At 37.8% G+C, this 12955-nt stretch overlaps 1 protein-coding gene and 1 non-coding gene across 13 annotated transcripts in view; both read left to right on the forward strand.

Annotated features, from left to right (window-relative positions):
• Nucleotides 1–12955, forward strand: part of Rgs7 (regulator of G protein signaling 7) — a 466064-nt gene that overhangs the window by 145984 nt on the left and 307125 nt on the right. The window lies entirely within an intron of this gene.
• LOC120887722 (small nucleolar RNA SNORA42/SNORA80 family) lies at nt 5361–5495 on the forward strand. The gene has a single exon (XR_005731055.2). It is a non-coding gene; the product is annotated as a small nucleolar RNA SNORA42/SNORA80 family (small nucleolar RNA).

A 12955-nucleotide genomic window follows, 5' to 3' on the forward strand; every position in this document is an offset into this window, starting at 1 on the left:
TTTTGCATTTTCTAGAATGTCATATAAATGGAATCATATAGTACATCTTTGGATCTGGTTTCTTTCTCTTTGTACATCACTTTCAAAATGCATCCACAATGTTGAATGCATAATTATTCCACCCATTTTTATTTCTGAATGGTATTCTTTTTTCATGGATTTCTTTGATTTCCTCTATTGGTTTTCTTCACCTGATTTCATTGATTGCTCCAGTTGACTTAATTTCTTTCTATTTTTCTGAGTTTAATTTGCTTTTCTTTCCTGAGTTTCTACAGATGAAAATCTAGATATTCTTTTTTAAGTTAGATATTTAATGCTATGATTTTGTCCTATGCTATGTCTTGGATGCATCCTAGATTATTTGGTATGTTGTGTTTCCATTTTCATTCAGTTCAAAATATTCTCTAATTTTCATTGTGACTTTAGAAGAATGTTTTAAATTTTAAAACATTTGGAGAATTCCCAGCTATCTTTCTGTTGTTGAGCTCTCATTTATCCTGGTATGGTACTCTGAGAACATAATCTACATGACTCTAATTTTTATGATTTACTAAGATTTGATGATTTATGAGTTGAAATTTGGTCTAGGTTGCTGATTGTGACAAATGTGCTTGAAAATAATGTGTATCTGCTGTTGTTGGGTCGAATGTTCTATAAATACCAATCAGATCAGGTCTTCTATACCCTTAATTGAAATCACCAACTATTATTATGAATTTTTCTGTTTCTCTATTCAATAATATTAGATTTTTGTTTCATGAATTTTGAAACTCTGTTTATCATATAAATTTTGCATGAAAATAATTTGGAGTGAATCCTTCTAGAAAGTAGAAACAATAGATTCTCCTGCATATTCCTCCTTAAGAACTTCTCTCAAATGCATAATGTTTTAATGCATAAACCATGTTGACACAGATTCTTTTGTTCTGTCCTTCAGGTTAGCTTAGTGGTCCTCAAACTTTAAAGTATAGAATTCTGCACAAAAATCCATGTATACTTCATGGATTATTTTAGGAATATGAAAGGGTAAATTTAACTGTACCTGATTTTTTTTTCTCATGTGTTTACTTTAGAACCCTGAAAAATTCTTCACAGTGAATATTTTCCTCTTTTATTTTGCTTGGGAATGTCTACTCCAAAGGTTATGTTTTCAACCAAACTTCTGTGAAGTAGATAGATCCATGCTCCCATATCACTTCATGTCTCTGTCATAGCACATAAAATACTACTATATTTGAAATATATGTGAGATTTCCTCTAAGAACTGAATCATCTGTTTCTTGTTATAGCAACCTGATATGTAGTTATGTCCTTAGGGGTGATTTTTAAAATAAATAGATGACTAAATGAATATATTTTTTCTGCTCTCTCCTACAAAGTGGCTAGATAATTTATGTTTTTCTTGACTCATAGTCTCACTAATAATTGTAGAATCATAATCCCTAGAAAAATACTTCACTCTGCATTCTTTTGCTGATTTATTAATCACACTGTTTACCATCTTTTAGTACAGTGCCCAAATGATATAGGCAAATTCATTGTTATTACTATCATCACCATCATCATCATCATCATCATCATTGGTTTTTCTGATATAACCCCTGCTTGGAAGTACCTCACTTATATTTCCAGGACCCATAAATGAGTGACCTGCTATCAGTGGGTAATTTTCTGTTCTTCTGTTCTGTCCAACTGCTTCCATGGGGTGCCACTCTTACTTCTTTTAGCTATTGCTGCATCTTTTCTGAGAGTAAGACAACCAAGGTGTCTTGTTCTACAGATTCCTAAGAGATGCCAGATTCTCTGATAGCCTTTGTGTACCAAGTACAATGAAAATCCCTCTTACTGTTCTCTATTCCACATGGTGCCCATGAGGTTCTCCTACATTTTCCAGTGTTTTCCTACATATAACCTCTTCCTCCCACTTCCTTTTTAGAACTCAGATAGGAACATATGAAAGACCTGGACCAGAGAATATATTTGAACTCATGGAATCCTTCTTCTTTAATGCAGTCTAAATTTTGTACTTGACTCATTTTAATTCTTTTTTCCTTGGGAATAATTTTTTCTCCAGGAGACTACTTAATACATAGGCAGATTATTTCTTGCAAGCCTGACCCATCTATCTTCCAGATACACCTAGACTGAATTCCAGAAGTCATCACAATTGTGACAAATGGAGCATGATTTATTGTACCTCGGGTATCTACAGGGCCTATTTAATTATTTGCAATTGGGTGGACCAACTATGACCTTAGTTGTGGCTGCTGATATGCAGAATATGGTGACAGAGCTGAGCCTTTTGTATGTATTGATAGCAGAAATCAAGTGTCACAGGTAGACAGACACCCAAATTGTACTACAATTATTAATCCAGGGAAAGAAATAGTTAAATAGTATAATAGTACATGAATGACATCCAAAGGCTTAGAATCTGGGACATGGTATACCTGTATGTCCAGGCAGGAAAGAAAATGTTAATTGGATGATCTTCAATGAGAAAAAGGACCCAGCTACCAGACTCACTGCTGAGTGTGGGCTTCAGGCTCTGGATAAGGGACCAACAAGCATTAAACAGGATCCAGACCTAAAAAAGGGTTGCTAAAATGAAGCAAATGAATGGAGGCAAGGAAGAGATACGTGTGTATCTATCCATTCTTTCTTTCAAAAGATGTTTATGAAAGTCCATATGTGTCAAATGCTTTGTTAAGAAGCAGCTCACTCACAAGACCTGGCATAGGTAATGCTCAGAAATGGAATAGAATTCTGCTCAATGTTCAGAACAGAGACACAATAGCAAGGTAAGAATAGCAGCAAGTGTAGCTCCATGATGACACTTGAGAGTGTCAGCTGTCAATTTAGAAAGTATTTATATACACACTAGCATTTATGGGTCTGTGCTAAATCTTTGTGTGTATTACTTCATTCATTTCTCTCTGTTGCCTTTTGAGGTGTGTATTGTCTCCATTTTTATGGTTGAAAGAGACTGATCATTTTCAGTTGTAACAAATGAAGTGTTATTTACTGTTCTTTGGGTTTCTATGGGACCTACTAAGTTATTTACAACAGGATGGGCCAGGTCAGAGAGGCCCTCATCCTTTTTGCTTCTGTGGAACAGAGTAGTCGGGCCTGTTGCTGGTACTGATAATGGGATCCAGTTCTGGGAAATGAAGGGACTTAGTAAAGGTTCTGAAATTAAAGTGGGAAGCAGAGAGAGCTGGGATTCAACCTAACTTTTCTTAGCCCAGTGGCCCTATTTTGTTTTTTACATTGCATCATTGATAGTAATGCTATGTATTGTTAAAATACAGAGTCCTGTTTTCTCCCTTACCACATAGTCTCAGAACAACACATATTTTGAATTCTCATGCTCATTTCTATCTTTCTTCTGTATTCCTCTGTAACATTGTGCCACCACCACTGTGACTTGTAGTGGCTCTGACATTTCATTCTAATTAGCAGTGTTTGGCCTGCAGTAGGCTAAGAAATAAGATGCAGTAATAGCATTTACTTATTAAACATCAACTATTGGTAGACTCTGTGCTAGACCCTTACGTATTGTATCTGTATACTTCTTATTCAAGGCCAAAGGTACTATTCTTTTTTGGTACAGATATTTTCCATGTACCCTTGCTCTCGTATATGTGCAGCCCCTCTCATTGTCAACAAATCACATCAGAATAGTAGAATTGTTAACAAAAGAATAGTAATTTGTTCAATTAATTAATCTAGGCATCATGATAACCTAAGGTCCATAGTTTACAATAGTTTTTATTCTTTTTTTAAAAGACAGCTTTATTAAAATATAATTTACCCATGATTCACCTATTTAAATTGTATAATTCAATGTCTTTAATGTATTCACAGTATTGTACAACAATCACAAAAATCTAATTTTAGAGCATCTTTAACTTCCTAAAAGAATTTCCATACACTTTAGCAGTTAATCCTTATCGTTTCACCCTAAGATCCCTAAATAATTACTAATATGCTGTTTGTCTCTATAAATTTGCCAATTCTGGACTTTTCACATAAGTGGAATCCCACAATATTTGGCTTATTTGACTTAACCATTTTGCAGCATGTATCAGTAATTCATTCTTTTCTTATTAATTTTTATTTATATATGACAGCAGAATGCATTGCAATTCTTATTACACATATAGAGCACAATTTTCATATCTCTGGTTGTATACAAAGTATATTCACAGCAATTTGTGTCTTCATACATGTACTTCGGATAATAATGTCCATCACATTCCACCATCATTTCTAACCCCATACCCACTTCCTTCCCCTCCCATCCCTCTGTCCTCTTTAGAGTTTGTTTATTCCTCCCATGCTCCCTCTCCCTATCTCACTATGAATCAGCCTCCTTATATCAAATAAAACATTTGGTATTTGTTTTTTTGGGGGGGGATTGACTAACTTCACTTAACATTATCTTCTCTAACTCCATCCATTTATCTCCAGATGTCATGATTTTATTCTCTTTTATTGCTGAGTAATATCCCATTGTGTACATATGCCACATTTTTTTTTATCCATTCATCCACTGAGGGGCATCTAGGTTGGTTCCACAGTTGAGCTATTGTGAATTGTGCTGCTATAAACATCGATGTGGCTGTGTCCCTGTAGTATGCTGTTTTTAAGTCTTTTGTGTATAGACTGAGGAGAGGGATAGCTGGGTCAAATGATGGTTTCATTCCCAATTTTCCAAGAAATCTCCATACTGCTTTCCATATTGACTGCAGCAATTTGCAGCTCCACCAGCAGTGTATGAGTATACCTTTCCCCACATCCTTGCCAGCACTTATTGTTGTTTGTCTTCATAATAGCTGCTATTCTGACTAGAGTGAGATCAAGTATTTAATCTTAAAGTTGTGCATTCTCTGGGTTTGTACAAATTTTTGAATTATATGAATCTTCTTTCATTGCCTTAAAAATTCTCTATGCTCCGCCTATTCATCTTTCCCTGCTTCCTAACCTTTAGCAAACACTGATCATTTTACTGTCACAATAGTTTTGCTTTTTATAGAATGTCATAGTTGGAACCATACTTTGGTTGACTTCTTTTCCAGATTGACTTCTTTCACTTAGTAATATCCATTTAAGTTTTCAGAAATGCTATTCTTCTTCCCAGTTTGCAGATGAAGAAATCAAATCTTATAAGGCTGAAATGAATGAAAGGCAGGAGTGTCTGATTCCAGAGGCTTTGACCTCTTTACTTCCCTTTAGAAAGATGACCTTGGAAAGGGCACATTCAAGTTTGACTCCATGTCCTTTGACTCTGGATCTAATGCTTTGTCTACAGTTCAGTTCCCCCTTGTTAAAGAAGATGATACTAAGAAAAGTAAGATGCATAGGTTTGGATTTATGGCAGGCCGGTCCCCTTGGGTCTCTCATAGTGTCCCATGCCAGAGCAAACTGTGGCCCCCAAACCATTTCCTGGCTTCTGCCTGTAGGCTGCTGGCACTGAAGAGGGTTGCACAGTGCGGGGGTGGGGTGGGGGGTGGAGGGGTGGGGAGTAGCGAGTGTGGAGAAAGAAAGTAAGTACAGGAATAGAAATCTTCTTCTCTACTTAGAACCATTGTCCCACATGCAAGTTGTTGTCTACAGATCTTTTTATCAACATTACACTTTGCCATGAAATAACCTCAAGGTATTCCATACAGCAACATAGTCTGATCATTATTATTTCAGTGGTGACTATAACATACACAGTATACACACACACACTTTATGTTATACTCGATTTATCTTCCACTTTCTGTATTTACGAAAGATTCCACTGACGATTTGGATCAATCTCATCCTTGGAGCACATTAATTACATAGGACCACATAATATTTTGTTTTCTTATTTCTCACTGATTGTTAGTTAACATTGCATGTTATGAAATTAGATTTTATGAGTATGATTATATATATAATTTTCCAGTACTGTCACTAAAACTGGCCACACAGTTTTGTAGGGCAGGAAGTAGGGGGAGCGGAAGTCCTCATTTCCTGTCTCCAAAAAAAAAAAAAAAAAAGATTTCAATTAAGATACTCAGACTTGATTCAAGCAGTTTAAGAAGGAGCAGGTTTTTTTTGTTGTTGTTTTTTTTTTATAGCAAAGCAGAAGTATAGTACACTCTAAAGGAGGTGGAGTGAGCTTCACCAAGAGGTAGTGAGCATTCTTTCACAATTTTGGTTTTTATCCAATGCAAGTCCTGTCTCCTCATATTTATTTAATAGTGGGGGGGTCCTTTTTATTCTACTTCCTGATTTTTCTTCTCCCCCTTTTGGGTCTTGAGATGCACCTGTGCAGGGTCAGCCATCTTGAAAATATCCTATCAATTTTCTAAAAGTCCAGAAGGGGATAAAAACTGCAACGTAAATGATATTATAATGAAGTCCAAGTCATACAATCATTAGGTACTGCACATATCTAACTCTTTTGTGAGGAAAAAGGAAGATAGTTTTTTCTTGTATACTTCTCTTAATGGAGAAGTTAAACACACCAGTAAAACCTTGAGGGTATAGCAGCATATATTCAAAACCACAAAAAGTGGTTAGATAGGGCTCTTGCCATTCTTACCCGTATCTATCTGACTGTTTACTCTAATGCTAATAACCCACCATATTAGTGAAAAATTTTGACAGATTACATCTGATGGAATTTGGTGGAAATTGAATTAATATGCTGTCATGTTTTATATATGAGGTGTCCCCCTTTGCAGCTCATGTAAGATTACAAAGAAGTTTAGAGGTGAAATGAGGGCCTAACCCTAATCAGTGCATTAATCCCTTGATGGGGATTAACTGGGTGGTAACTCTAGGCAGGTAGAGTGTGGCTGGAGTAGATGGGTCATTGAGGGCGTGCCTTTGGGGTAGAAGTTCTGTCCACGGTGAGGGGAGTCTCTCTTTCTCTCTGCTTTCTGGTGTGATGTCCTGAGCTGCTTTCCTCTCTCACACCTTTCTGCCATGATATTCTGCTTCACCTCATGCCCGGTTATGGACTGAAACCTCTGAAACTGTGAGTGCCGAATAAACTTTTCCTCCTCTAAAATTGTTTTTGTGAGGGCTTTTAGTCACAAAAATGAAAAAGCTGGATAAACATGTGTCAGATCTGTGTATTTTTAGACTTTGCATTCACAATTACTTTGTTGAGAGAGACTGTAGGTCACCTTTTGTCCATCTGAATCTATGTGGTAGTGAATCACGAGCATGTGAAGATTTAATTCATAGTAAATACTATGAATACTGAAAGCCTTGGGAGCCAGAGGGTGATGTAGTTCCATTAGTAGAGATGTTCTACACCTGTCCATGATAGTGCTGAATTGCTGGCTGCCTCTTTGCAGTAAGTCTAACAGGAGTGCTAACTAATCTCCCTTTAGTTCTAATACTAGTGATTGATTAAATTATGCTATTAACCAATGTTTTTGAAAATCTAGTAAACATTACATCTATTAAGTTCTAGAACTATATGTTTGAACATATCAGGCACATTTCCACCCTCATAGAGCTTATGGCTCAGTAGATATGCAGTCAGTGATAGCTCTTGATGGATGGTAACTAACATGTCTTTGGGATGAGTTGCAGGTACCTTTAGAATCCTACAGTTAGATTTATACCTTATGTACAAACTGTAAGTGAAGATGGCCATTAGTAAAAAGCCCATTTCTATAATTTTAAATATTGAGAATGAGTAATTGAGTTCTGGTGTATCAGTAAAAACTGGTATGCATTCTTTAGATACTACATCAAAACCAAGGAAATCAATACATTTGGGAGAGCTCAAATATGCCTTCATCTTATGCAATATATCAGCCACATCATATGCTGTTCTCTATGTCATCATTCTTGAAACACTTCCTTTTCTTGGCTTCTTTGGGCTTATATTCTATTATTCTTTCTTCTACTTTCTTGTCCCTTGCTGACTACTCACCTTGAATTTCAGGGTCTATTCTTGGGCCACAGTCCCTTGCTCTCTCAGTAATGATCATAGCTAATTCCATGGTTTTAAATGCATCCAGTGCTGATGATTTCCAGATGTATATCTCTAACATCCATCTCTCTCCTAGATTCTTGACTTACATATCCAACTACTATTTCACATCTCCATCTTATTGCCAGTATTCATCTCAGACATAATGCAACTAAACTGAACTTCTCTTCCTTCCCAGTTTTTCCTAATTTAGTAATTGACACTTTCATTCTGTCAGTTGCTTACGTTTAGGACTGAGCTCTCTACACATGATCCTTGGTGTCCTGTTCAGTTTGGTGAGATGGTGATATGACAGCTTTACTCCTGGTCATTATAGAACTTGAAAGGCACAGCCACATGGATTTCTTTTGTGGGAGAGGGCCTCCCACCCCATCTCAGTATTATTTCTGAGGAAGCAATGAGCAAAGTAGGCTGGAGGAGGCTTCAACAAGACTTCACTCTTCCGGTTTTCCATCCTTCTGTCAAAACCAAAGTCTTTAGTATACAGTATCTTTTCCCATATAAAATTGATATGCCTACAATTTCCTACAGAGGGAAGGTTTGATGGCTCCAAATGCAGTTTCTTACCTCTTTGTGTGAAATATAAACCCCAACACCTGTTTACTATCTTGTTGGTTGAGCCCAGCTCTTAGCCCCCCACTAATCCTACACTGCTTCTGGGTTTAGGATTCTCAGTCATTTAGAAAAGTTCATTTCAATTTTCTGGGTGACTAAAATGAGTCTGGAGGTGTGGGGATGAAACGAGCCCTTTAAAGATACTGACTCAGAAATAACTAATCGCTTTTTCCACCACCCTTTTGGTAGGTGAATCCAGTAAATAAATGAAACACCTAGTTTTAAAAAGTTTCCAGGACAGCTTTTGACTTTCCAAGGCTCAGCTTTGGTAATATTCATCCTCTATGGCTTCTGTATCTTATCTTTAGATTAGGGTTCCTGATTTCAACCTTCAACTCGCCTTTACAACCTTATCTCTCATGGTTTTCTTCAAAAGAAGGCTCTCAGGGTGTCTGAGGAGTGCTAACTAATCTCCCTTTCTAGGCACATTGGCCAGTTGACTATAGTAAATCTGCATTTCCATTTGTAAAGTGGCTGTGGTGATTATTCTCGACTTATTCTGGTAATTACTTTATAACAAAGCTGAGCAAGATGGTGCATGTAAATTACTTAGGGTAATTCCTGATGGAGAATCACTAATCTTTAAATCACTGTTCTTCATCCACTGTTTCTCTTGCTGAATGAGTCTCTGAACTTGCTCCATACATTTCTGTCTTGATGTGATTGATCATGGCTTTTCCTTTCCCTTGCAACACTCTATTCCTCCTCCTCAACCATTATGTGTTCCCTGTCATGAAATAAGGTTTTATCTTAGGCACATACCTCAGAGATCTTTACAGATTTATCTTTTACTGACAGCGTAAGCTCCTTTTCCTCTTCTGTATGTGCTCTGCTACCACAGAGCTTTGCTCACTCCTCCCTCTGGACTGTCATACTCGCCTACTACGTTCTTACGGTCCTGAAGTATATTCTGTCTAGCATTCTGGCATTTACACAGAGGTTCATTTCCATTCCTAGTCTCCAAGCACTTTGAGATCTGTGAAAACTCATCAACCTTGGAGGAAAGCCTCTACAGAGGTTGATCTGTCCTGGGAGGCTACTCAGGGAGCAGTGAATGAGGAAAGTGACATTTGAGAGCCAGACAACTTTCATCCAAAATAGTGGCTGAGGTGATTACTGACTGTAGCAGCTAACTAATCTCCCATTACTCTCTTCTATGTTCTGTGATATAAGCACACCAGAGAATCTTAACACATTGCTTGCCGTAGTCTGGCTGGGCACAAAATCACAAGCCACTCACAGCCTTGTAGATTCAAACAGCAATTCTTTATTCCCGAACTCACACCGGCACTCTACACACCTCTACACACGTTCTGGGGAAATTCACGTTCTGGCCAAATCCACGTTCTGAATCCCAAATACTCTGGGAGCGGGCGTGCCTGAGGCAGCAGGATACTCCCTATTCCCAGCAGGATACACCCTAAACCTGGATCTGCCCTAATCTAGTAGGATCCTCCTTAAAACCGGATCCATCCTGGTCCTTGAGCAGGGTCACCTTTCTCAAACATACATGCAATGTCACTCCAAATGTCCAAGGCAAGTCCATTTCCACGAGTCCTTCCTCTGAGCAACATGGGGTTCGCTGGCAAGGAAATTATCATACCTACTTGGCTAATGGCTCTCAGCAATTGCTAATGTGTAATAGGAAGTAAGCTTGGCCTCTTTTACTCAGATACTCCCTTCTCCTGTTTTCTGTGCATTGGAGTCTAGCAACACATGGAAAACATCTTCCCCTTTAAATACATAAAAGGTTTTCATAATTTGCTTGTAAGTGTTCTTCACAGGCTCACAGAGCCCCACCTTATAGGAGTGCTTTTCCTATGGACCACAGGACATAAGAGAAAAGGAAGGAATTGCCCCCCCCGTGTAAATGTAGAGTAAAAGAAATTGAAGTTAAAGAGTAAAAGTTAAAGTGTAAAAGACCGGGCATTGTAAAGTTTCTAAGCTGCAAGGCCTGAGTTAAAAAGTAAAGGACCAGGTATCGTTAAATTCCTCTGCTACCTCTAAAACCTGAAATTCCTGTAGCTGTTAGGACAATACCTGAACTGCCCAGTAAAAAATCCTGGTCCTCTGGTTGTTTAATAACTTAGGACCCTGTGTAACCTGGCACGTAGGCATTCAAGGCCCAAAACCAATCAGTTTGAATGTGTACCCCACTTAGGAGTGACCAATCACCCCTGCCCGCCCTGTTCCCGCCAATGAATGTACTAATCAAGTCTAAGAATTGTTGTTCAATTTTCCTGCGCCTCATGATGATTTGTTCTGATGTATGCAAAGCCCCCGGCCCTCCCCAAAAAGTGTACTTAAGCATTGTTCAACCCCTGCTCTGGGCTCTGGGCTGCTCTCCTTTCTTGAGTGGGCACAGAGCCCCAGCATGCTGGAACAATAAATCCCCTTCTTCCAATTGCATGAGTGGTCTCTTGGTGGTCTCTTTCTCCAATGCTTCGCTGGACCCTTACATAACTACATTTTTTGCTAAATTTTGGATACTTTGTGTTTGTCTGTCTGTCTTTATCTTTGATTGTAGCACATGGAAACTGCTTTAGTGGAGTGCAATAAACATGGTAGAGCTTTTCTGTATCTGATTTTCAATATTCTTAATATAGTAGTGTACATCAAAGAAAGCCCTAAGCTCAAAATTGTATTTGTCTTAGGACCATTAAAAAATGTTGGAAAAGTCTGTTGCCATCAGACCTTGTCTGTATACTGACTAGCTGGATTTGGCTGCTTACCCACATAAGAAATAGGCAGATGATGGAAAATGGAAAAGTTAATTTTATGAAGCCTGATCAAACTTGGGAGAAGTAGTAATAAGTCCCCAACCTATCCACAAAAAAGATGGATCTGAGCTCATATTTTTCTTTGGCTTGCTTCCAGTAGACCTCAGAGTGGGTGGCAAGTCCTATAACTCGTATCTATCATATGAAGTCATTGCACTTGGGAATAATTTGCAAGTTTGATTGTTCAAAGTCTGGGAGTATTATGGGTGTTAGGATAAAACTGACTCAGATGTATGAATAGTGTTTTCTCACGTATCCTTCCTCTGGCTTAACATATGAGTAGGTGTGTGGCTGAGTGTGTCTTTGGAGAATGAGAATGTGGGCTTCACAGCTGCATGTTTCACTATAAATCTTCAGGATTCTCCGATTGGAGAGGGCAGTGTTTGGAGGTAGAGGACAGGAAACAAAGGTTGATAATATTTATATTACCATAAAAATAGCTAATATAAACCCAAATAACCACTATTCTCTTAGACCAATCAATGATACTTTTTATAGATGTTAAAATAAAAACATTTGTCTGTAAAATTCATAAATTATGTTTATATACATTGTACTTAATGTTCATATCAACCCCATGATCTCATGAGGCAGGCCTCTTCATTTGTATAGGAAAAGAAAGAAAGGTTCAGGTAATGAGACTATCAAGTATCACTGGAAGAAAAGACCTAATCTAAAGGCCAGGGATGAAGGTCAAAGACTGAAGCACAAATCCTAGATCATCACTTTATGAATGAGGGACTTGGGCAAGTGTTATAAAACCTCTGGGCCTTAGTTTATGCATCTGAAATATTAGGATGACAATATTCATCCTGCATGATTGTTATAAAGAAAATAACATGGAAGTTGTATTTCAGATACCAAAATGGTCTAATAATCATTAAAGGGAAAACTTTTGACAGGCAATCTATGTTTCCCTTCCTGGGACCACCTAGTTATGCCAAACAAGTTCCTTGGCTCCTTTTTATGGCAAAAGTTTCAGGGAAAAGAGACCTGATGGCAATATAGATCGTTAAAATTGCTTGCCTTTCATATTTTTTAAGGGACTATGTTGCTCAACTTTCTGTTACTGTAATACTTGAAATAAATATATATATATATTTTTTAGGAATGGAAAGGTTAATTTTGAGTCACATTTTCTGAAGTTTTAGTACATGGTCAATTGGCCCTGTTGCTTTGAGCTCATAGGAAGGCAGTACATTATAAGTAAGTAAGCTGCTTTACCTTATGGTGGCCAGAAATTTAAGGGAGGCATAGGTTGGGATTGGGCTCTCACAATTTTCTTCGTATGCATTGTCCCTGTGACTTAACTTCCTTCCACGTGGTCCCACCTTATGAAGGTTCTGCCGGTTCCCAATAGCACCACCCTGGTAATCCAGGCTTTAACACATGGGCCATTGGGAGACATTATAAATTCAGAGTATATTAGGGAACACTAAAAATTCTGGAAAAAAAACCCAAATGTTTCCTGGTAAATAAGCTCCCTGTTTGTTGTATTACATCTGAAGTCTGAAAATAAAAATTTTCTTCCCTGTTGATTCTGTCCTCTTTCCACTTGACAGAAATA

Source organism: Ictidomys tridecemlineatus, chromosome 10 (genome assembly GCF_052094955.1).
Source record: "Ictidomys tridecemlineatus isolate mIctTri1 chromosome 10, mIctTri1.hap1, whole genome shotgun sequence".
Classification (NCBI taxonomy): domain Eukaryota; kingdom Metazoa; phylum Chordata; class Mammalia; order Rodentia; family Sciuridae; genus Ictidomys; species Ictidomys tridecemlineatus.